Source organism: Dendrobium catenatum, unplaced genomic scaffold (assembly GCF_001605985.2).
Source record: "Dendrobium catenatum unplaced genomic scaffold, ASM160598v2 fragScaff_scaffold_1117, whole genome shotgun sequence".
Lineage (NCBI taxonomy): Eukaryota > Viridiplantae > Streptophyta > Magnoliopsida > Asparagales > Orchidaceae > Dendrobium > Dendrobium catenatum.
The window spans coordinates 2,543,298-2,567,358 of NW_021319579.1; the positions used below are offsets into that span (position 1 = coordinate 2,543,298).

General features: G+C 37.8%; 1 pseudogene; it reads left to right on the forward strand.

The window, feature by feature from the left end:
• The first annotated feature begins 3,495 nt into the window (after positions 1 to 3,495).
• Positions 3,496 to 22,415, forward strand: LOC110103252 (annotated as a pseudogene).
• The last annotated feature ends 1,646 nt before the right edge of the window (positions 22,416 to 24,061 follow it).

The window sequence follows — 24,061 nt, forward strand, 5'->3', positions numbered from 1 at the left end:
ACCTTTTCTCTAAGTTTCTGAAAATAGGTTGATGAGGGGAGTAGTCATTTGCAGAGCTAGAGATGTTAACTGATTAAAAGTAAATATACTGGTGTTCAATAAAAGAAAAACATGTGAAGATAACTCACACCTCTGAGCGAGTAAAATACTAGATCTCACTCGACTGTCAACTAACACTGATGCCTCCTGCTGAACGTAGCCCCCATAGTACAGGCCATATTTCGGCTCAACGATAAGTTCTATTAACAGGTAGCCCTGCCACCACATAAAATTGAAGTTAAAAATTACAAGAAGAATGATGGCATTTCTATTCATTAATCATCTTGAGTTAAAAGTGGCATATATATAAAGTCCGTCAAGAAATAGAACCCATCCAATTTCGCAACATATATAAAAGGCTTGCAGTTTCACTTCCTGCAAACGAATCTAGATAGGATAAACCAATATGATGGCAGTGATAGCATCGATATGAAGCCTATGATGCACCGACACTTTCCTCAAGAGGTGTAATGTCCGGCCGTGATCTCGGGCGCACTCTGGAGACATCTGTGTTGTTTATGTTAGCACACCACGTCTGACCATAGGCGTAATCCGACATGTGTAGACAACACTCTCTCGTAGCCATGATCCCACGTCCCCACGGAAAGGTGTTCGGTACTTAAAAAATATTAAAAATAAATTAGACAGCGCCATGTCCGCACTCGTTGTCTTAATTATTTTATGAATTTAATTTATACGCCTCTTTGAGGCGAAGTGTCGGTGCATCATAGAATCTCAGTTAACGATCTGCTCTGCCAATGACTACTCCCCTATCACCATTTGCAGAAATTAGGAAAAAAAAGGGGTGAGGGGACATGTATTAGTTAGGTTTGGAGGGTCTAGCCAGCAATTCTTTCTTTCTTGGGTCTGGCTGAAATTATGCACATTCTGTAATGCTGTACTGCTTTATTTATTAAGGGAAATATATCATTGAGAATATGGAAAGCATAACTTTGCACGCTTCTTATACCTCCGAGAGAAATTATTCTGTGCGGATGCAGATCGCTGTTCACCATCCTGAGGCCAACCAGAATGCGCCATGTCAGCGGTACGGAGCGCGGTACTGAGTGGGGTGACGCGGCGCATTTTGATTGGTACGGTGTTTGGCGTCTGCAGAGAATAATTTGCCCCTTGTTGTAGGGCAGTTAATCATGTCTGAATTTCAAACTCACTCTGTAATCAATTGAAGATACATTGGCTCGAAACTGAAATGGATTTGCTCCAATTTGGAGATAACTGGTTTGAAATTAATTCGATTCAACTCTTAATCTACTCGATACATGGTATATACAAATATGCGTCCTTTATGTTTGTGTTTAGTGCATTCATCTTTGTTTTTGTTTGAAAATTTCTGCAGGTAGTCAGCCCACAGTGGCCGAGAGTTTAGGTAACTTGTTATATGATCAAGACCCAGTGCTTTGTTATTAAAGAAATATTTCCCTAACTGAGTTCCAGTTCCAAGGAATGCGCTTTTGGGATATACTGTATATGTTGAATTCTGGCATCTATTGTTTGTAAGCCAATAGGGTACATAATATCTATTTAGAATGAAAAATTAACTAATTGTAGTATACTATGGCTATGTTTGGATGTTAAGACAGTGAGATAAAAGATGTATGTTGGAACTTGTTGCTTGCTCATCAATAGTAATTTATTTGTTTAGTGTGATGAATTTTTTTTAATATTTCTGTTATGGGAGAAATTATTACGTGCGGAGTCTAGACGGACAAAATCGTCCGGTTTTCTCTCTGTATACAGTAAAAGTACAATCAAAGCACAGCTGCTACAGTAATTATGCTTTAGAGAGAAAACCGAATGATTCTCTCTGTTCGATTTCTGCACAGAATAATATGCCCTCTTAAGGATGTCGGAATTAAAGGATTTGTTTTTTAAAATTCAACTCGAAGCCTCATCTGTCTTGATATTTTCCTGCAAGAACCACCCAAGGTAATGGAGCCTTTATGCTTTTGATTCTTATTTTGGTTTGGCTTGTATTTATAACAGAGAATTGTAAAAGTTGTTTTATTGGTCATGGCATTTATGTTCCCTCTGAGAAAACTAATTATTAGAGCAAGTTTTTGGCACAATGAAGGCTAGTTGCAACAGGATTGAGTAGAATAAATAAGCTGAATAGTTTGAATCATTAGCCAAAATCAATTTTTATAATTGAATTGCTAAGTAATACATTCATAGTGGCATAAATTTGGAATTGACTTGAAATGAATTGTTGAGTTGAGTAATTTACCAAATATAATGAATAATTTAGCTGAGAATTCTATATCCAAGCAGAATAACACATCAAATATAATGAGTTGTAGCTGAGTGGCAGAGTAGAATAATTCAACAAATAGAATGAGCCATGCAACTAAATGGTCTTGTAGAATAATAAGGTTTCGTTTGGGGTGGCTTTCTTACTGTTTCTTAAAGTAGTTTTTTAGTATAAAATTTTTAATTTTTGTAATAGAAAGTTACTTTAAGAAGCAGTAAGAAAGCCGTCCCAAACAAAGCCTAAGTTGCTAAATATTATGCACTTCGACATTATTTGGTTTGAAGTAAAAGGGGTGTAAAATATTCTAAAGGTATATTTGTTAAAAATATTAGTATTTTATTTGAAGTAAAAGAAATGTAAAGTAAAATTTGGTTGCATTTATGTCACCTACTGTTGTTGCTCGTTGGCCATCAATTTCTACTTTTTTTTTTATTGAATTTATTTTACTCAAACTAAAAAAAAAAGATTTATTTTATGCTCATCAAAATATTTCAAATATAATGCATATCTTACTAATACTTTGTATTTTCTCTAAAAATACTAATTTTATATAATAATAATATTATTATTAAGCTACTAAAATTTGCCCACTTATTATAGGAACAATTATTACGTCCTCCGACCGGATGCAGAGAAACATCCGGTCGCAGGCAAAAATAGCGCGGTACGATTTTTGCCTGCGACCGAATGTTTCTCTCATTCGGTCGACCGAACCAAATAAAAACTCCTTATTATAGGGCTGGTCCGACCCATCATTCTTCTAAGTAAACCTAATAAGAACTCGCATAATTAATATATTTAATTATTCTAATAGAAGAATGTCTAAAATCCCTCCAAAAAATTTGATATTTGCTCGGTATTACTAGGTATTATTTGATAATACAAGAAATACCGCTCTGTGAAGATCATATCGAGTTATACCTAGCTATACCGAGCAATACCGAGTTATACCGAGCTATACCAAGTTATACAAAAAAATACCGAGTTTTTTCTAGGAAAAACTCAGTACAGTATTGCTCGGTATAACTTGGTATAACTCGATATTGGATCTTACATGATGATAATCCTCCTTATTACTTGATATTGCTCCATATTTGTTTGATATTTCTCGTTTTTTTGAAGCGATTTTAGCTCCCACCGTCGGTCGGAGGACCTAATAATTGTTTCTGAAATTATTCTCACAGGCCGCAGTTCTCAAGTGCCAGCTTTCCTGCTTTCGAAGCTTTGAAATATAGCGCACGCGTCCAATTCCTCCACTCCACTACAACATAACGACCGTTGCGGCCTTGCATTGCAGGCCTCTTTACCTCCTCCTCAGTTGCCAAGAAATGGAGGATCGCACACAAACCCTCATACCTAGAGTGAAGTTGGGAAGCCAAGGCTTGGAAGTTAAGACGCTTCTTTTTCTATGTTCTCCTGATCGCCATCCGCTTCTTTGCTCTAAACATTCATTTTTCTTCTCTATGGATAGGTATCCAAATTGGGTTATGGTTGCATGAGCCTTTCTGGAGTTTACAACTCCCCAGTCGACGACGAAAATGGGATATCTGTAATCCTTCATGCTTTCAACAGAGGGATCACCTTCTTCGATACATCCGACGCTTACGGTCCTCATACTAATGAGATTTTGGTGGGAAAGGTTCGAGCTTTTTCTTGCTCTTGTTTCTAATCTCCTAGAAAACTTGAAATTGAAGGAGAAATCTGAAAATTTGTTACAGGCATTGAGACGTTTACCTCGAGAAAGGGTTTAGTTGGCGACCAAATTTGGTGTTGCAGGAGCCAGTCCGAGTGGTTTGTTGGTGAATGGTTCACCGGAGTATGCGAGGGCTTGCTGTAGAGAAAGTCTTGAGCGACTCGGTGTGGATTATATTGATCTTTATTATCAACACCGAGTTGATAAGTCAGTGCCTATAGAGGACACTGTAAGAACATCGTTGGAAATTTTTTAGTAATTTATACGCATATGAATTCTGTTGGAATTCTTTGATGGTTAATTCCTCCTCTTTTTTCCTTAAAATAAATTATGATCAAGTAGATTGGGGAGCTGAAGAAGTTGGTGGAAGAAGGAATGGTTAAGTACATCGGGTTGTCCGAGGCAAGCTCTGATACTATTAGGCGTGCTCATGCTGTGCATCCAATCAGTGCAGTGCAAATGGAATGGTCTCTGTGGTCTCGCGATATCGAAGAGGAGATAGTTTCTTTATGCAGGTCATTGCGAACTTTTCCTTGGATATTTTTAGTCGTGCATGCGTTTTCTGAGTCGATATTTGATTCTGCATTCTTTAACCAGATAGCACTGTCAAGGAAACTAAAAAAAGAAGCTAAAATGAACAAGTTGTAACTGCCTTTAGTCAATGATATTACATCTGACATCACATTTCAAAAAAGCCTTCATGGTTAACCTCATATTGTTTGAAATGTAGGTGAAAAGCCCAAGGAATTAGGTACTTCCAAGTAAAGTTCCCAGCAAATTTTTTATCATGTTATTTAGAAAGAATTAATCTCTTTTTTACGGTTTACTTTCATTTATTGCTTTTGTTTGTTGTGATTTTTCTCCTTCCATCTTTTTATCCTTAAAGTTTTTCATTATCACTGAAATTTTTTCAAGATAAAAAAATGACTTAAATCTCGATAAATGAGATGCAAGTGCTCCATAGCTTGGTGATGGGTGAAAATTATATATCACTGATGATTTAAAAAGTTTTGCATTACAATTTTGTAGAATGTATTTAAAACCTCATGCAACACTAAACAAAAATGAATGCAGAATGCATAATGTTATAGTGGGCCTAAAATAGTTGGATAAGGCTAATGATGTGTGAGAAAATGACTAGTTGTGTTAACATGATATTGCCAAAGAATTTGTGGGAAAGTTGATAAATTAATTGCACATAATTAAAGGGATTTTGGTAGTGGAGTGATGAGGTACTAAGTTACGAAGAAAAATAATTTTGCTTTAAAAGAGTGGCAAAAGATAAATAACATTAAGAATTAGAATGACTAGAGAACTTAGAAGTCTTACACGGAGGGTGGTAAGGATTGCAAAAGCTATAAAATAGATAAGATATGTGATTGAAGATTTAGAAACTTTGATAAAATTGAATTTGTTAAAGACAAAGATGGTGATATGATCTCATTTGTAGATGAAGGCATGAAAGATAATTGGAAATGTTATTTTGAGAAATTATGTATAACACTTGTAAGGAAGAAGTCTTTATAGAAGAGCAGAAATAATAGAATCATGAAATATGTTGTAGATTGATGCGGTGCAATTGAGTGATCTTTAAAGAAGATGCAAAAAATTAAAGCTTTAAATCCATTTTCCATGTGAGTTATCTTTTAAGATTTAGAGAATTATGAGAGATATTGAAATAGATTTAGAAGATATTGCCAATGAAATTTTGATGTGTAAGAGAATGCCGAGGAAGCACATGCATTTTGGTATTTAAGAACAAAGAAAATATTAAATATTGTTGTAATATAAGGGAGTTAATGTTATGAGTCATATAGAGAAGTTATGAGAGAGGAGAGAGAGAGAGAGAGAGTAATGAAATATATATCTAGAAAAATCAATTTCAATATAGATTAGAGAATTGACTTGATAGATTTTATGATAGGGACATCCACCATAAAAGGAATTTTTTGTGTTAAGGCGGCCATCAATGAAAAAGCATTATACTTGTAAAAAAAATAGTGCATTATGACATAAGACTCTCCTGGGTCATAAGTCCTTGCCCATAATGAGTCCACATCATTTTAGAAATAGTGTAAATCATAAACAAACTATGACTATTTTTTTAATAGTTCATTAATGTAAGAGTGAAAATATCTTTAAAAAATAAATAGAGCATAAAATTGCTTTAACTTACATAAAGATTAATGAAATGAAGGACAACAAGATAAAAATAAACTATCATGACAATGAATGCACTTAGGAATACAAATAAAGCTATCATGGTTGTAGCAATGCATAATATTAAAATAAAATGTTGAACTGCAGAGCATAAGTTCAAAACAGAGTTACTTTGTTTACAAGTCCTATATTCATAAAAAATTAAACTATTCTTTTTTTATTATTATCATATACATAAGCCAAAATTGTCTCATCTTCTTCATCTCTTCAATCTCTCAAATCATAATCTTCTTTACTCTTATAATTTTCATGTTCATGTGCAAGTGTGCTAGACCTTAATAAAGATATCTGTTTTTTTTTTTTTTATTTGGATCAATCGCAATTACAATAATTTCTTTTATAGACATCCCTACTCACCATACATGCCAATAACACAAAAAACAACACACACTATATCTTATAGTGTAGCGGAGCATACCTCCTATACTATTTAGATGTCACGGTACATCAAAGAAAAACATCATGTATCATGTGCACTAAGTGTGTACTATAACACTATACAACTACAACAACATCAAGCCTTTATCCCACTACGTGGGGATAAGGAATCTGAAAATTTGCGCCCTGGCGTCCCCTGCTTTTGGGGGAGTTATAACAAATTAGGTTTCAGCATAAATTTTCAAAAGGCGGATTGGGTTTGAAATAAGACGCTACCTAGAGATTTCACCCTCATTTTGTAAGGCTTTATGATCTGAGTTCTGGTTTCCTATAGGTGCAAGCCCCTATAGTTAATTACGCCTTCTCATGATAACAAGAGAGAACTGTCGATTAAGGCTAGTCGTCAATCAAATACATGTATCTGGCATATAGTAGCAGTATGAGTTTGAGAATTTTATTTATATAATTGAAAATTTTATCATCTTGTACTTAAAGCGGATGATGGGAGAATGGATGATGGTCCCGATTAAGATCCCATGATTCCGTCGGCCCGGGTCATCATGATCATTGGTCTACTTAGTCCGAGGAGGTAGTCGACCCAACTTGACAGAAGGATCCTTTTCGGCAGCCATGAGTTGCGTCGTCTAAGGGTACCTTGTAGACCTGGGGTGAATATTTGTCGAAGGGGACAAATTTGAATCCACCTTAGCGTCCTCTCTCCTTGCTCGCCGCCCACACTAGTGGGGTCCATAGGCTTAGTTGGTCCATCAGCACTCTCCTCCCAAAGAGCAATCTTGCCCTCAAGATCGAACAAAGGAAACTGCAGCTGAATCATTCAGTACGGTTCACATGTTGCTTCATAGCCGAGTAGATCTTCCACTCGAGCAACACTTCTCTAGTTCCTACTAGTTGAGCGAACTCCTTTTACTTACCTTGGCTCCTGGATTACCTCCATTTCTTTTGTCAAGGTCATTGACAGAGTCGCTGATGGACTGTGGTTGCCAATAACTTTCCTCAGTCCGGACACATGGAACACTAGGTGTATGGTGGAAGTAGGGGGTAGCTGCAAAAGATACGTCACTACACCAATCCTCTCCAAAAACCTCATAAGGCCCATAGTATCATGGAGATAACTTTTCATTTCTTCTTCGAGTTAAGGCCTTCTATCTATAGGGTTGAATCTTCAAATATAATTATCACCCACCTCGAATTGCACACCCCCTTTATGCTTGTCAGCCTTCTTCTTCATAATTTGTTGTGCCATCAGTAAGTGCCCCTTTAGCTCTTCCAATATCCTATCTCGGGTAGGATGTATTATACCAATACTCAGCCCAACGTGTAACCACTTCACCAAGGTCTTGGGTGTTTTTGATACAAAACATCTCAAATAAATCTCCACACTCCTATTCACCACCTCGGTTTGTTTATCATTATGTAGATGTTATGTTGTACTTCTCTTCAAAATGGTACCTTGCATCCTGAATAGCTCTCCAGAAGTGGCTCAGGAACACCTTGTCTTTATCTAACACTAATGGACTCCATAATTCCATATAAGCGGACCACCTCTTGAATAAATTTTGCTACCATTGAAACCATTGTGTATGTATCACAAGGGAATGAAATGAGCATGCTTGCTCGGCCTATCCACTATTACTAAAATAACTAAAAATCCCCCCGATTTTGGTAGACCTTCTATGAAATCCATGGTTATCTCTTCCCGTACCTTCTTGGGCAGAGCTAGAAGTTGCAGTAGTCCTCCTGGAGCCATCGCTGTGTATTTTTGCCTCTGACAGATATCACAGTTGGCCACTCTCTCCTTCACTTCTTTCTACTTTCCACCCCAATACAATTCGGTTACAAGCCTATGATAAATCTTTTGTACCCCTCGAGTGCTCTCCTATGGCACTACCGTGGAACTCCCACAGCAAGTTGGGTACATATGGTGACTTCCTCGATATCACCAAATGCCCCTGTTATAACAATCTCAGATCGACTAAGGTATGGCTTGGATGGATATCTTTGTTCCCCAATAAATCTCTCCTAATTTTCTCCCATCCTTCATCTTGTTGACTTTCCCTTCTCAAAGCCTCCCAGTCCACAACTAAGGGAACAAACAATGCAATCTTGTGGGGCTCCCCCATACACTTGAATCATCCATCTGTGTCCTTGTTCTCTATCCTGGTCGATACTGAATCTCAAAATCATAACCAAACAGTTTCGAAAGCCTCCTTCGATGCTCCTCCGTAACCATCATTTGTTATAGAAGAAACTTTAAACTTCTTTGATCAATCCTGACAATGAAATATCACCCCAATAGGGAGGGTCACCGCTTTTGGATAGCCAACATAATTGCCATCAGCTCCTTCTCGTAGATTGACTTGAGCCTCCCCCTAACAGTCAACAACTAACTGAAATAAGCCACTGATCTTTGGTCTTGCATAAGTACATCTTCTAGCCCATACCCTGAAGCATCTGTCTCCACTACAAAAGATTGTCTGAAGTCTGGTTAGGTTAACACTGGCACGCTAGTCATTGCCTTATTCAACTCTTCAAAAACCTTGGTAGATGCTGATGCGGGCCACTGCCGACGCCGACCGGCAGAGGGAGGGTGGGCTACCCCGCGACGCGCGGAAACAGCCGGAACGGGCGCCGCACCGGCGCGCCCGTTCGATCCGCCGAAGCAGGGAGGTGGAGCGGGACGGGGCTGTTCGGCTTGAGCGGAACCGGTCTATTTCTGAACCGGTTTGGCTCAGGTCTAGCCTGAGCTGGGCGGTTCAATTTGGGCAGCCCACTAGTGGGTTTGGTTGGGTCTTTTGCTTGCTTTAAGTAGGGATTGAGGGGGGATTTCTAGGGTTATGCATTTGGAGTTTTCTCTTAGCCTCTTAGTTTCCTTCTCTTGTTTTTCTAGGGTTTGTAGTGGGAGACCTTGTCCTTCTCGAAGTGGACAAATTGTATCTTTCTTTTGTGTTGAACTTGCTTCCCTTTCAATACTAAATGGATTCCCTTCTCTTTTTTATGATTGTGCTCTAATTTTGAGAGTTTTCCTTCAAAGTTTTGGAGGGTTTGTGGCCTAATCCGAAAATCATCAAAGTGCACAACTCTAAGGATTTTACCGTGGAAAATCTTTGCTTTTGATCTTGTTTTGTTCCTCTCATGTTCATTTGAGAGAAATTAGGGCAAAATCGAATTGGTGAAACCCTAGGGCGTATCAGATGCTTCACCCTAATTGAAATTATCCTTCTTTAGTTCCTCGGTCAAAAGTTAGGCTATTGAACTGTATCCCTTAATGAACTTTCTGTTGTAGCTTGTAAGCCCCAAGAACCCTCTCAAATCTCTTAAGCTCTTGGGTATTGGCCATCTCAGCATGACCTTAATTTTTCTCTAGTCAGCTACTACTCCGTCCTGTGATACCACGTGCCTCAAACACTCCACTCTAGAATGGAGAATGAGCATTTCCTTAGAAAGTGGTGGTCCCGTAGAGTGGATAACATCAATCCCAAGTGTTTTAAGTGCCCCTCCTCAACTCTATTGTAAATCAAAATATCATCAAAGAAGATTAACACAAACCTCCACAAATATGGTTATAATATCCTATTCTTCAGGGACTAGAAAGTAGTTGGAGCATTAGTGAGGCAAAAAATATAACAAACCAAACTCTTAATTATCGAGATATTGTCTGCTTTGGCCTAAGGCCTCACGTTTTTGTCTTGTTGGTGTAACTTCTCAAAATGTCACTTATCCCAGGATTTCTCCGGAATGAGCACGCTTAACTGTGGAGTTTCTTAATGAAATTTCAATCACCACACTAAAAGACGCCTCAATATTTAAGAGTTTAATATTTTTTTACTTAAGAGATTTCATACAAAGGTATCACTAAAAACTCATAGTGTCCCTCATGAGTCCTAAATGCCATATTGGGAACATCCTTGGGCCTCATTCGGATCTGATGGTACTCTATCTTCAAATCAATCTTTGAGAAAAACACCACTCCATAAAGCTCATCTAGCGACTCATCAATAACTGAAATAGGAAACTTGTCTGACATAGTATCCTTGATCAATACCCAGTAGTCCTTACAAAACCTACAACTGCTATCTTTCTTTTTCACTAATAGCATTGGACTGGAAAATGGACTGACACTGGGTCGAATGATCTTTGCCTTAACATCTCTTTGATCAATCTCTCGATTTCATCTTTTTGAATTTAGGGATAATTGTGTAGACAAACATTAATAGGTGAGACTCCTTTCAAGATGATAGCATGCTCGTGTTCCCGCAGAGGAGGCAACCCCTGAACTTGTTAGAACACCTATCGATATTGTTGTAGGAGTGGTTGAATCATGTCTGATGCTTCTATCTTTTCCCATCCTCTTCTCCTTTCAAACTCTATAGCTCCATCAAAAATCTCACTCCTTCACCCTGGGTTTCCCTCACCATAGTTTTGAGTAAAATCGTAGTTTTGGATAGGCTAGGATCCCATGTAATAATCACTTTCCTCCCCTCAACCTTGAACTTAATCGTTAGAGCCTTCCAATCAATCTTAGTCTTCCCCAATTTTTGCAGTCACTTCATCCCAGAATCACATTTGTGCTTCCCAAATCTAATGGCAGAAAGTCTTCCAATACCTGAACCTCTAGAAGGATTAGGATCACCCAATATTTCAAATTGCGCAATTGGGTATTGAGGCGTTTTTCGTTCGTGAGGCGAGACGTAAGCCTCAAAATCTAAAAAATTGCATAAAGTCAAAATAAAAGTTAAAATTAAATTTTTATATAATATCCAAATTATATGTTAAAGAATAACATATTAACTTTCTATTGAACTATGAAATAACAAATTTATATATATATGAAACAAAAAATGGTATAAGATGTAAAGTATTAAGTTGTAAATTATTTGAAATAGAATTGAACACTGAATATTATAGGAACAAAACAACATAAAATATATGAATTGTATTAAAATATCATATAACATTAAGTTCAACTCTAAATTTTTTCTTTCCCAGTTGCCTGCTCATATACGTTTAAGTCCTAAAGAAAGCTGAAATAATTAGCCAGAACTCAAATCATTTGTCCTATTATTACTAAGGGGATTTATTTGAGTCACAGTCATAACAAATTGGTTTCTTTCCTATCTCATCCTGTAGGGTCCAAATCCTCTCAATCTGCTTCTTCATTTATTTCAATTATCTTCATCTTTCATAAATATTTGTCATCAACAAAAAGATAATACTCCAAAATTTTAAGAGGAGATGGTGGTGGCGTGCGGCTTTCTAGTGATCCCCTGCGGCGTCTACGACGGTGATGGTTATCGTGAAGGTGGTTGAGAGGAAGTTGTTGTGGCTTTGGGCTGCAAGAAGGAATGATTGTTTTTGGGGCTTTTATATAGGATTTAGGTAACTTTTAAAATAAAAATATATATATAAATAGATTGAGGTGTATGTCTCATGCTAGTGAGGCAAAGGGGATCCGATCACCCCTTTGCAAATTCCTCTACTCCTCTCTGCTTTTCTCGTAATATATCCCCAAAGCTCCCCATATCCACTAATTTCAATCCCAGCTGATCCATCGTCCAATTGGAAATAAAGTTGTGGGTAGCTCCTCTATCACCAGTATTACCACCTCCTAATGGTCGATCTTCTCCTTGTCCTTCATGGTGTGGTTCGGTGTGAACCCAACCACTGAGTTAAGGATATCTATGCAACATCTAAGTGGAGTTTATCATCTTCCTCTTGTACTTCCTCTTATGCCGCATTTTCCTCATCGTAGACTGTCAAGACCTATAACGAACGATCCTTACAACGGTGGCATGGAGCGAGTTTCTCATCACACCTAAAGCATAAGCCCTTGGCCATCTTCTCCTAAATTTCTAACTCAGTCAACCTCTTGAAGTTCTTCCCTAGTCATACTCCCTGACCTCTATCCCTTTGGGTTTCCTTCTAAATAGGCACCATGTGTACCTTTGCTGCGAGTGTAGTTGTCGTACGGTAGGAGATCTCGAATTACTGCTACGACTGCTCTCGAAAGAGTTCTTATCCTTCACCAGTTGGGCTAACTCCATACCTTCTCTTAAGCCAAGTGGTGTCAATACTCCAACAACTGCTCGAATATCATGCTTGAGCCCATTCATGAAGTTTCTATCTAGAACAGTCTCTAACAACCTTCCCAATCGGCTCGAGAAGTACTCAAACTTCTCACAGTACTCTATCACCATCCCCTCCTGCTGCTGAGCAAAGAGCTGTTCATAGATGTCTTCTGCCTAATTGATTCAAAAATGTTCTAGTAGACAGTCTTTGAACTCCCTCAATAATTGGATCAGATCTCGCAAGAATCTGCACTGGTACCAGGACAGAGCCTTTCCTTCCAGTTATAAAACGGTTGAGGTGAGTTTTTCATCTTCTATCAACTCATTTACAGCAAAATATCGTTCCACCTTATAATTCCACCCGTGAGTATCTTTTCCCTAAAAAACCGACATTTTCAACTTTCTCACTCTAGGATTGCCACTTGCCAAATAACTTCTTCCCCCTCCGGTGTAGTGGGTGTTGTGATCCCTCAATATTTCCCTCTCCCTCAAATCAGCTCACTGATCTTCATCATCCCAATTTCTTCGTCAGCATACCCTTCCTCCTTTCCCCTTCTTAGAAGTGGCTCTAAAGGTGGTATCTCCTCTTCTTTCTCCAAAATTTTCGCCTCTCGATCTTCCCTCATCATCCCTATTTAGGGTTTCCCTCACTACCTTGTCCGGTCAATGGTGATCTTGCCTCTAATGATGCGATTGTGACTTGAAACTCTAATATCATTTTCATTATCTCTTCCCGATTCGAAAATCTGCCCTCAATTTGCTGAAATTTACTCTCCAAATTTAGATTCCAGATTTCCAACTTCCTCATCATGTCTCTTCTCCAATGCATCAACCTTCTCAGTCGTCGTAGGTCACAAAAAAGGTGCTCTAATACCAATTTGGTAGGAATCCGATCTCCACACAACAAAAACAACAATAACAAAGAGAAAACACAACATAAATTAACGAGAAAGAATGAGATATCGACACAACAAACTAAGATACAAGTTGATCTACTATTAGCTAGGTAGATTGACTCTCTACAAACCATAGACGACACTAGGAACAACTCCAAAGAAAACTACATCAAAACTTAATTCACATAATGAAAATAAAATAACCTAATTAGCCATAAATAAACCTTCTTAATTCCGGGAGGGGTAATTAACTATAGGGGCTTGCACCTATAGGAAGCTAGAACTCAGATCATAAAGTCCTCGCAAAATGAAGGCGAAATCTCTAGGGTAGTCTCTTATCTACAAACCCATCTGCCTTCCAAAATTTACCCTGGAACTTAATCCGTTAAAACTCTTCATGAAAAGAAAAAGCAACAGTCAGGCGGAGGCCGAGGCCGAATTTTCTGAGCCCACACTTATTTTAATGAAAATTATTATATTTAATTCATTAACTAATTAATAATTAATAAAGATATTAGATTATGCTAATTATAATTTTATTTCAATTCGATAAAAAATTTAATCAGCTATAACTATAAATATTTAATTAAAAAAGCAAGATATATATACATTAGTTATAAAATAAAATAAAATAAATCATAATAAAAATAATAATTTAAATAATTGTTACTATTTTTATTTAATTTATCTAAATAGAAATGATTAGTTAATTAATTTAATAAATTATTAATTAATTAATAATTCAATTGTTGATTAAATTCTGTATGGTTTAAATAGTCTATTTCGAGGACTTGAGGTTTTACAACTGTTTCTCAATGACTTTATTACAAATTTATGAAATCCTGTTTAAATGAAATCCTTAGTGCTACCAAACATTGCTTCCTTTGACAAATTCGTTTCTCGAGCTCCGGAAAAACATTGTCCTTTAAGAAAAACATTTTTTCCTTAGAGATGCTATATATGGCCAATATGTGAGGAGTTTTTAGTGTCCGTGGGATAGTAGGGGCAAAGGTTGTTTTTTTCTTGTTTCTTTTTTGGCGGATGGGAGTGCTCATGCTGCTCATATCACTTATTACTGTCATTTAAGTTCCCATTGAATTTCCCTGGTTGTTGCTTGCAACTATTTCATTCCTGTTGGCATTGCGGGTAGCCTGATACATAAAACATTAAAAAAATATCATACTTTAACTTTAGATTTTTTTTTTCAATGCGCTTTTGTGTGTTAATTTTTACTGGATCCGTCTTATCTCTACATATACTCTCAGTTGGATGAATTGTCTAGTTCAGATCAATAATAGTTGTTTTACAAGCAGGGAACTTGGCATTGGGATTGTTCCTTATAGTCCTCTTGGGCGTGGATTTTTTGGTGGGAAAGCTGTTGTGGAAAGCATTCCTGTGAACAGTTTCTTGGTACAATAACTTAGACAGATTTTATGCTTTATGTTTCAGGAGATCCTTAACTTCAGGATGACCTCAGGTTACTGAACTTTTTAACTCAATCTTTTCTTAAATTCATTGTTCTTCTATTTGTTGTTAGGTTTTTCATCCGAGGTTCTCTGGGGACAACTTAAAAAAAACAAGGTTTTATATGCCAGGCTAGCAAACATAGCCGTTAAGCATCGGTGTAAGCCTTCTCAGCTTGCTCTGGCCTGGATTCTTCATCGAGGCAATGATGTTGCTCCTATTCCAGGTCAATATTCATATGCAAAAATTACGTCTTATTCACTTATTTAAATATAGTTTTTATTATTATTATTATTTTTGCTAGTATAGGTTGAAGTAGAAGACTTGAACATAAATATTAACATTAAAATTAGAAATACACAAACTATAAACATATCAGGAGATCGTGTTTTGTAGCATGCTTGTGCTGCTCTAAATCCAAACATTCCCTTCTTCAAATGAAAATCCTCAAGTTGACCATATACATGAACTTTTATCCCACTTTTCAGAAGCAAACATTGCTTCCAAAGGTTGTCTTAACTCCTTGAATCTCTGCATTATTAAATATGCAGTAGCAAATCTTGTAACAGCAGATTTAATAATTTCCTTGTCAGTGAATTTTCTCATCAAGCTGAGTACCCACGAATGATTGTATATAAACTTACTAACGAATTTGCCCTTCAATATGGCTGATTTATGTTGAGGCAACTGTCCCAACCTCTCAAGCATCAAGTCAATACAATGTGCAGCACAAGGAGTCCAGTAAAGGTGAGGTCTTTTCTCCATTAACATTCTCCCTGCTTTGTATGCACTTGCATTATCAGTAACAACCTGTACTATTAAGGCATCTCCCACTTCCTCCACAACTTCATCCAACATTTCAAACAATAATTGTGCATCATTTACAAAGCTTGAAGCATTTGAAGCATCTACTGATTTGAAAAAAAACTGTTCCATATGGATTGTTGACCAAGAAATTAATAATACTTCTATGTCGAATATCTGACCAACCATCTGACATTATTGTCACTCCTATCTCAATCCAAGTCTTCTTAACATCATCCATCATTTTTGAAGTTGTCTTAACCTCCTCATTCAGCATCCAAGTTCTCAGCTCATACATGCTTGGAAGTTGTAGTCCTCTTCCATAGCTTCCAACAGATCGTAACATATTGATCCATGACGGACTCCTAACAACATTAAATGGAATCCCATTTTCATAGATGAATCTGACGATATCCAAATAAACTTTGTTCCTGAGTTCTTTTGTAGAAGTAGGAGGCTGAAGATCCTGAATGTTTATGTTATCCTCGTCATCAATATTCATCATAAATCTATCCATGGGACCCCGAGTGCCTCGGTTAGAAGAAACTAGATGGCTTCCACTACTAGAACCTTCATGCTGTGATCTATAGTAAGAAGAGTTTCCTATCATCTCTTCCATATTTTTTGTGTGACCTCCTTTGTGGTGGTAAACTTCTTTAAATAATCTGTACATTCCTTTTTCACCTCATCAGGTACTTTTGCACATGATCCCAAATTGACATGAGTGCAGGCTAGATGATCCTTCAACCTCTTAACGCCATCAATTATGCATTTCTCACAGAAATTATATTTCATGTAAACATATCCCTTCTTTGCACCTTCGCCTGACACTTCAATTTGAGTTTCATATTTCCATGCAGGATCTTTCCTTCTTGTGCCACTAGTCATGCTAATAATTTATAGAAATATTAAATAATCAACATAAAAAATCAACAATAGGACAACAGGAATACAACAATATACCGGTCTCTCGGGGGTCCAAGGGGCGCTGCCCCCTGGCGGGGTTCGACTTGTAAGAGAAATTTTGAAATTCTGTTTTTTTTTTTTAAGTTCGTAAATTATTTGTATGGAAAGAGATCGAGTGGTACCGAGCATATACTGCTCGGTACCGAGCGATACTGGCTCTATACCGAGCATGTACCTAGTGGTACCGAGTATGTACCGCTCCGTACCGAGCATGTACCAAGTGGTACCGAGCATATACTTGCTCGGTACCGAGCGGTACTGGCTCGGTACCGAGCATGTATCTAGTTGTACTGAGCATGTACCGCTATGTACCGAGCATATACTTGCTCGTACCGAGCGTTACCTAGCGATACCTAGCAGTACCGAGCATGTACTGAGCGGACGAATGAAAGAAAGCCGAATCAAGAGTTATTCAAGCTTTCGTTACTGCACGTCAAAGTCTCACCTGCTCTTCCTACCTAACTAAGGCTTGAACGTTTCCTGCACTCACAACTTCGACTTCGTTTCCTGCTTTCAAAGCCGTTATTTCTTTCGGCTTCGTTTCCTGCGTCGTCTCCTTCCGACTTCGTCTCCTGCACTCACGGCTTTGTCTCCTTCCCTCACGGCTTCGTCTCTTTCCCTTATAGCTTCGCCTCCAGTTCGCCTCTCAATTCTCACAGGAAGCCCTAATCCTATACACGAACACGAATCGACTGCTTCGTACTTACATATATACCGAATAAAAAATTTTGAGGCGGTGCCTCATACTGCCTCGAGGCGTTACGCTCTGATGCGTACGCCTCCTGCGAAAAATCGTAAGCTTCGCTGGATGGTTCGAGGCGTAAGCCCCAATACGCATGACTTCCGCCTCGACTTGAGGCGCGACTCAATGCGGACGCCTCGTCCGCCTTTTTAATGGTTGGTATTTAGCTTATTGTAATGTATTTATGTCGGCGAATATGTTGTACAACTTATCAGGAGTCTTCCACCTGTCACTTACAGGTGAGCTGATTTATCTGATGTGACATCTTGTCAATGACTCGTAGCTTTTTACTACTGATTCTCTACTTTTTCTTATAGGTGAATTTTAGCATTGTGCGATGGGTTGTCCGTTGCTTTATGCAGGTAGTTGTCGTGCAATAATGAATCTCTTGCAGTTTCTCATAGATGGCATGTAATGTGTACAACATGTCTCCTGCAACAACTCATAGGTGCTTGTATTTGCTATACGTCATTAGTCTTTGCTTGCAAAGGATCGATGTATTTAACTGCTATTGCATGGTTGTTGACTGTAAGGAAGATTAAGCATCTAATGCACATTGTTTGTCGTCATATGTAGATGGACTACTATATGCATGATGAGTCTCCTAAATTTGCTTGCGGATGCTCGTATGTATTGTAATCATGTCATTCTTTCTTGTAAATGATGTGGTTTTCATATATGTGTTCACAGGAAATCCATCATACTTATAGCACACTCTCTGTCATTACTTGCCGGCAAATCAGTGTGCTCATTTGCATGTCAACATTTATTATCGAATGGTTTGCATTCATTGTTGATTTCCCTACATACGTTAATTGGAAACTTACTACGCTCATTGTACGTTAACTTTCAGTGTTCGTAGGGAACTAGTGCACTTATCTACGAGATGGCAGTCATTGATTGGAGGGACTGTAGTATTCACTACATGTTGCATTGCATGTGTTTATAAGGAATTTTATTGTTTACGAGTGGATGAGTGTGTTTAATGGAGGTTGTTATATTTGTTGGACATCTCTCATCTATACTTGTGGGGAATCCATCACATTCGTTACGCATCAATCCCATTGCTAGAAGGCAGATTAACACGTTCACAGTATTAGTTGTATGCAAGCCATATTCTTTTTTGAACTTTTCATACATACTTTTGTTAACTACTTGCCATAATTCATCACCTATCAACCCTCTTTCCTTGTAGGGGTTTTATGTGCTTGTTTTTAAATTGATTGAGAATGCTATTACATTCATTGCAACCATCTAGCCTCCTGTTGTTGCTTGTAAGCTGGATTGTGTGTTCATTACAAATCTCCCTCCGCCTACAGATAAACTACTGTATTTGTGCAAGTATCATGTTTCTGTTCACAGTCTTATGCATGTTGTTGTACTTTATATGTTTACTGTTCTTTGCATACCATGATTCCCTTGCTTGTTTGTTGATGTTCATCGTACATTAACTTTCAGTGCTTGTAAGAGACTAACATGTTTGCTTGCATGTTAATCATGTTTGAAAAATTTTCACTATGAGTCCCATATTTGTTTGATGATATTCATTTGAGTGATCAAAATTGTTATTTAGTATTTTATACTTTCAATTTCAACGTGTGTTTATTAGTTTAAGGTCCGGTTCCCTGTTGTTTTCGTTCAAGTAAAGTCCCCTGTATTTTATATAAGTCTTATGCATCTTCACTTTGAATTTCGACAGCCTCCCGATGTCTCCCCCGTTTAGAGGGAATTTCAGGAGCTGGGCCTTCCCACCACGCTAGCGAAAAATGTGTATGTTATGTGTTGGACGACACCGCAGCCTTGGTCTTCAATCCCACCACACCAAATAAAGGCATGTATGAGTCTTCAGGGGTACATGTCTGAAATGCATGGTTCTTTCCTGCAAGCATGACGTCACATTCACTGGTACTTAAAGTTGTCCCCACCACACTAGAGAAAAACTTGTATAGGGCCTTCCAATTTTGCCGTAAGCTTCACACCGGATTCTCTCCCACCACGCTAGAAAAAAGCATGTATATGTGATTTTTCGGTGCTCCGCGAGCGCCAAAAAGCAGGATTTTTGGGCTTTTTGAGTTTTGAAGTCATTATACCTTAACAAGCAAGGTCGGTGGTGGCGGTGTCGGGACAACAACGAGCAGACAAAAATATAGAAATGCACAAAATATCTTCTTCCTCTCTTTTTTTCTTTTCTTTTCACCCCTTTTTTTTGAAATTCTCTTTTTTTCTTACTTCTCTCTTTTTTTAAATAATAATAATAATATAGAGAGAGAAAGGAGATTGTAGATTAAAGCCTTTGTTAGAGGGAGAAAACAGAGAAAATGATGTAGTTTTTTGGCTGTAGAGTGGAGTTAGTTTTAGGATTATGTAATTGAGTGTAATGTGTTAGAATGTATATAGAAGAGGGAGTGGTGTGAGGTTTGCTTGTGAGGAGGGGAAGTGGGCTCGGTACAGCTGTTTGTAGATGGAAGATGGGCTCGGTTAAGGGAGGTGTCAAAAATCGGAAGCTAGAGAGAGGCTTCGATCAGCATGCATGGGTTCAGATGGGAGTCGGATAGGCTCTTTGGAGCTAAGGAGGGATATCAAACAGCAGCTGGGTCGGAGCAGGTGATGCGGCTTTGGTGTGCGATCAGAGTTGTGCAGCACAATGGATCGGCTGGGCTTGGAGGCTTGGCGTCGAATGGGATTGGTTGGATGCTCGACTGTGAGGCAAAGGTAAAGGAAGCTCGGTCGGATCATTGAACTATGGCGAGAGATTGGCGCGGTCGGCTCTAAAATGGAGGCAGGCTATATGGATTGGATCATGGTTGGATTTGGTGTCGTGAACAGCTAGGTGAATTGCAGCTTTGGGATTTGGTGAGGCAGAGGCGGATGTGGATGATTCGATGCTACTGTGTGAGGGAGGAAATCAGAGGAGGTGGGTTGATTTGGATTTGATGGGAGATGGCCGAGACGGCTTGGTTCGATTGGAGTTGATGAGAGGCGGGGATTGTGAGGTTGGGGCTAGCAGAGTCAGAGGGATGAATCGACGGTAGGGCTCATCACAAGAGTTGTGGGTTTGGATTGTAGTTTTGAGGTTGACTGAGACTGAAGGATTGGTTGCTGGAGTTGAGCGTGGAAGGAGGGGGGATTGGAGCTCGAGCAAGGTGTTAGCGTAAAGTGGAGGAATTGAGAAGAGCCGTAGCCTGTGTGTGTGAAGGAAGGGATTTGAGATTTTGAGCGTGGAGGAAGAAGCGAACAAAGTGAGGCTTTTTCCTCATTTTAATAACGCAAATAGGAGCATGAAATGGAGAGGAAGTCACGCACGCGAGGGATGGGCGACTGGATTCGATGTTGTTTGTAGGACTGCGAGATGGGACTGTAGCAGGCGGTATTTGCGCAAGATTTGAGCAAGTAAAAAATGATGAAATTTTTATTTTTATTTTTTATTTTACTTGAGTGGGGCTCAATAGTATAATTTTGAAAAGTTAAAATTTTATTGCTTGATTTTGGGCAAAATATGAAAGTATTTATAGGTTCTCCAAGAGACTTGCAATGAAACTAAATCTACGCTATTTATAAAAAAAATTAAAAAAAAAAATTATCTCCAAGAGGTCTGCGATTAGAACAGGAAGAGACATTTAATCTATGTGCTCAAGGACCCTACGAAGACTTCTGGGTCCCAGGATCCTTCAATACATATCAATAGTGTAAACAACAGCGGGAACTGTAGTAACTGAGAATAGCGTGAAGAGAGTGTGGAGAAGAGCACTGACTTGGTGAAATCCCCCACATGTGCTTAAGTGAAATCCAATAGGGTGAGTTGAAATGGTGCTGTAATGAGCTAAAATGATAGATTACTCAAAATAATAAATCTCATTTATATAGGAGCTGTCATCATAGGCATGATTATACTTTTAAAATAATTAGAAACAAAAATTAAGAATCAAATTACATGAATTGCATTTTCAATGAACACAAATATTCATATTTGCATAACATGGAAGATCTGAAAATCAATGATAAGTTGTGGAACTGTACACAAAAATATAAATACTTCGGGGGGGATTGTCGTCAGACCTTAGTCTCTTATTCTCATAAGAAGTACTAGAACCCTCTTTTATGATGGGAAACAAAATTACATGCAAGGTGGTTATATTGTGAACATCAATTCTTCTTTGCATGTAGGAATACTGGTCATTTCTGTGTAGCATTCTATTGAGCTAATTAAATACGTGTCATTTGTATGGTTTAATTAGGATTTCCCCTCTGAAGTTTTCATTTCGTGGATGCAAATGGAGAATAGAATCTTCTCATCATTCTTCCTTCCAAGCGCTTAAGACTAAAACAGAAAGTATCTGACCATTTCATTTTTGTCTTTTGGTTGATAGGAACAACAAAGATTAAACACCTTGACGACAACATTAATACGCTACTGATCAAGCTTACAGAGGATGACATGAAAGACATTTCTAGTGCAGTGTCCATTGAAGAGGTGGCGGGGGATAGACTTTATGGACACTTAGTGCCACATTCATGGAAATTCGCCAATACGCCGGCAAAGGAAAGCAATGTATTTGCATGAAGATGGATTGTTTGTTAATTGTGATTTCTTGTTCTCTTGATACACTAATTTAATTCCTTGTCCAATTTCTAATTACGATCAGCTTACCTACTTATGTCCAAGGGTTTTTGTGCAGCCTTTCATCTATAAGCCATTAATTAGATATAATCTACTACAGATAGAATGCATATGAAGTTGCTGCAGGTAGGATTGTAATCGAGTGAAGTCGACTTTTGAGCCAGCTTAGTTGTAACTTGATTAATAGATCATGAGTTGAGCTTGATTAATTAATGAGTTTAATTTGAGCTAGTTACAACTTGATTCATTAGTCATGAGCTTATTTAAATAATATTGTTATAAAATATTGTTTAAAAATATTAGAATTCAAGGATTTGAGTAGAAATTATTTAAAAAATCTAAAAAAATTTAGATCTATCGTCTCAACTAGTTTTTGGTTCTCCTCTAATTTATAGCTTTTTCATCATTTTAGTGCAACTATTGTTTGGTTTGGATTCATCTTCTTTCTTTCATAATAAATAAGTCTATTCATGAGATAATTTGAACTCATAGAATTGAGAAACTAGCTAAATTTAAGCTCAATTCAGGGAAATCGGAGCTCCTTGACTTGTACACACCGTAGCTGCAGCTATGCAGCTACGTGAGAATAGCCACTTGCAACATCTCAAGAGTATGGTTTATTGCCATCACTGACAATGATTTCATCTAGCCAACTTTTTCAATTTTAATTAAAATATTTAGTGTTCTTGTATGTTCTTATTTTCTTTTTTGGATGGTCTTTTGCAATCAATCCAGTGGGTATTGAATAAAGGAATAAGGAAGTGCTACAGGAAATTTGCTGGATACTGGCGGTATTTTTAGTGGTCAGTTGACCCGCTGGAACTTCCAGCAGTTAAACCGATGGTTTGACCGCCACTATTAACCGGCGGTTCAACCGCAGGTATTAAATGCTAAACCCTCTGGAAATTTTCCAAACCCCGGGATCAAAATCGGCAGAAATTACCGTCGGTAATGGATAAAGTAGATGATTGGAGTCAGTTAATTGATTTATAGTCCATTCTTGTGGAACGATCTCTGCAAGAAAGTGAAATTCATGCAATCTATTTATTATAATCTGAATCTTTGCTCTGAGTTTTAAAAATTTACTGCAAATGATTTGTTGTTACATGACCCGCACCTTTTCTGCGGCACAGCTACTCATAGGTAAATCTACTGAAAGTTGCTTTTTCTACTGCTGCTGCTCTTGTTTTTGGTGAATTTTTATTGCTTTCTTCTCCAGTTAAATTTAATAGTTTAAGTAGCTCTTTTTTACATTCTACCTTGTATTCTTTCCATGCATAACGGTTCTCTTTTGCCATTCCCTTAACTTTAACTTTATATCTTCATGTGTGTTTGCTTAGGTGGGGTTATGTTATTCATGCACGCTTGAACTTTTAGCCAAACTTTGGAGCTGACTAACCTTTACAGATCTGAAGATACCTCGATATCTTGGCTGTCAAACACTTCTCAAGCCAAGGGTGGAGAATTCATCATTCCTCTAGGATCCTGTGGAGCATAAAGGACTACTGCCATCATCTCATAACTATTAGGGAAATTAAAGTATGTTCTTTCAAACCTGCTTCAAATCTATACTAAATGCATTTCTGATATGTTCCTGCTTAAACTCAAACAAACCATGAATTTGTATTTCAAGCCATTGAAAGACCAGTTTTTTGGTGTATTTGTTATTGTATTTTTATGTTGGATGTCTTTTACCATCACGTGTTGAAGTCTGTCATCACCACCACTTATCAGCTTTATTAATTCTTCATTTTCATTCATTTCAGTGTGTTAAATGAGTTCTCAAATTCATAAATTTATATGATGTTTACAGAAATTTGAGTAGTTATGAACTGAGTAATATCAGAGAAAGTGGTGTAAAATAATCAAGGGAAATTATTGTTGTT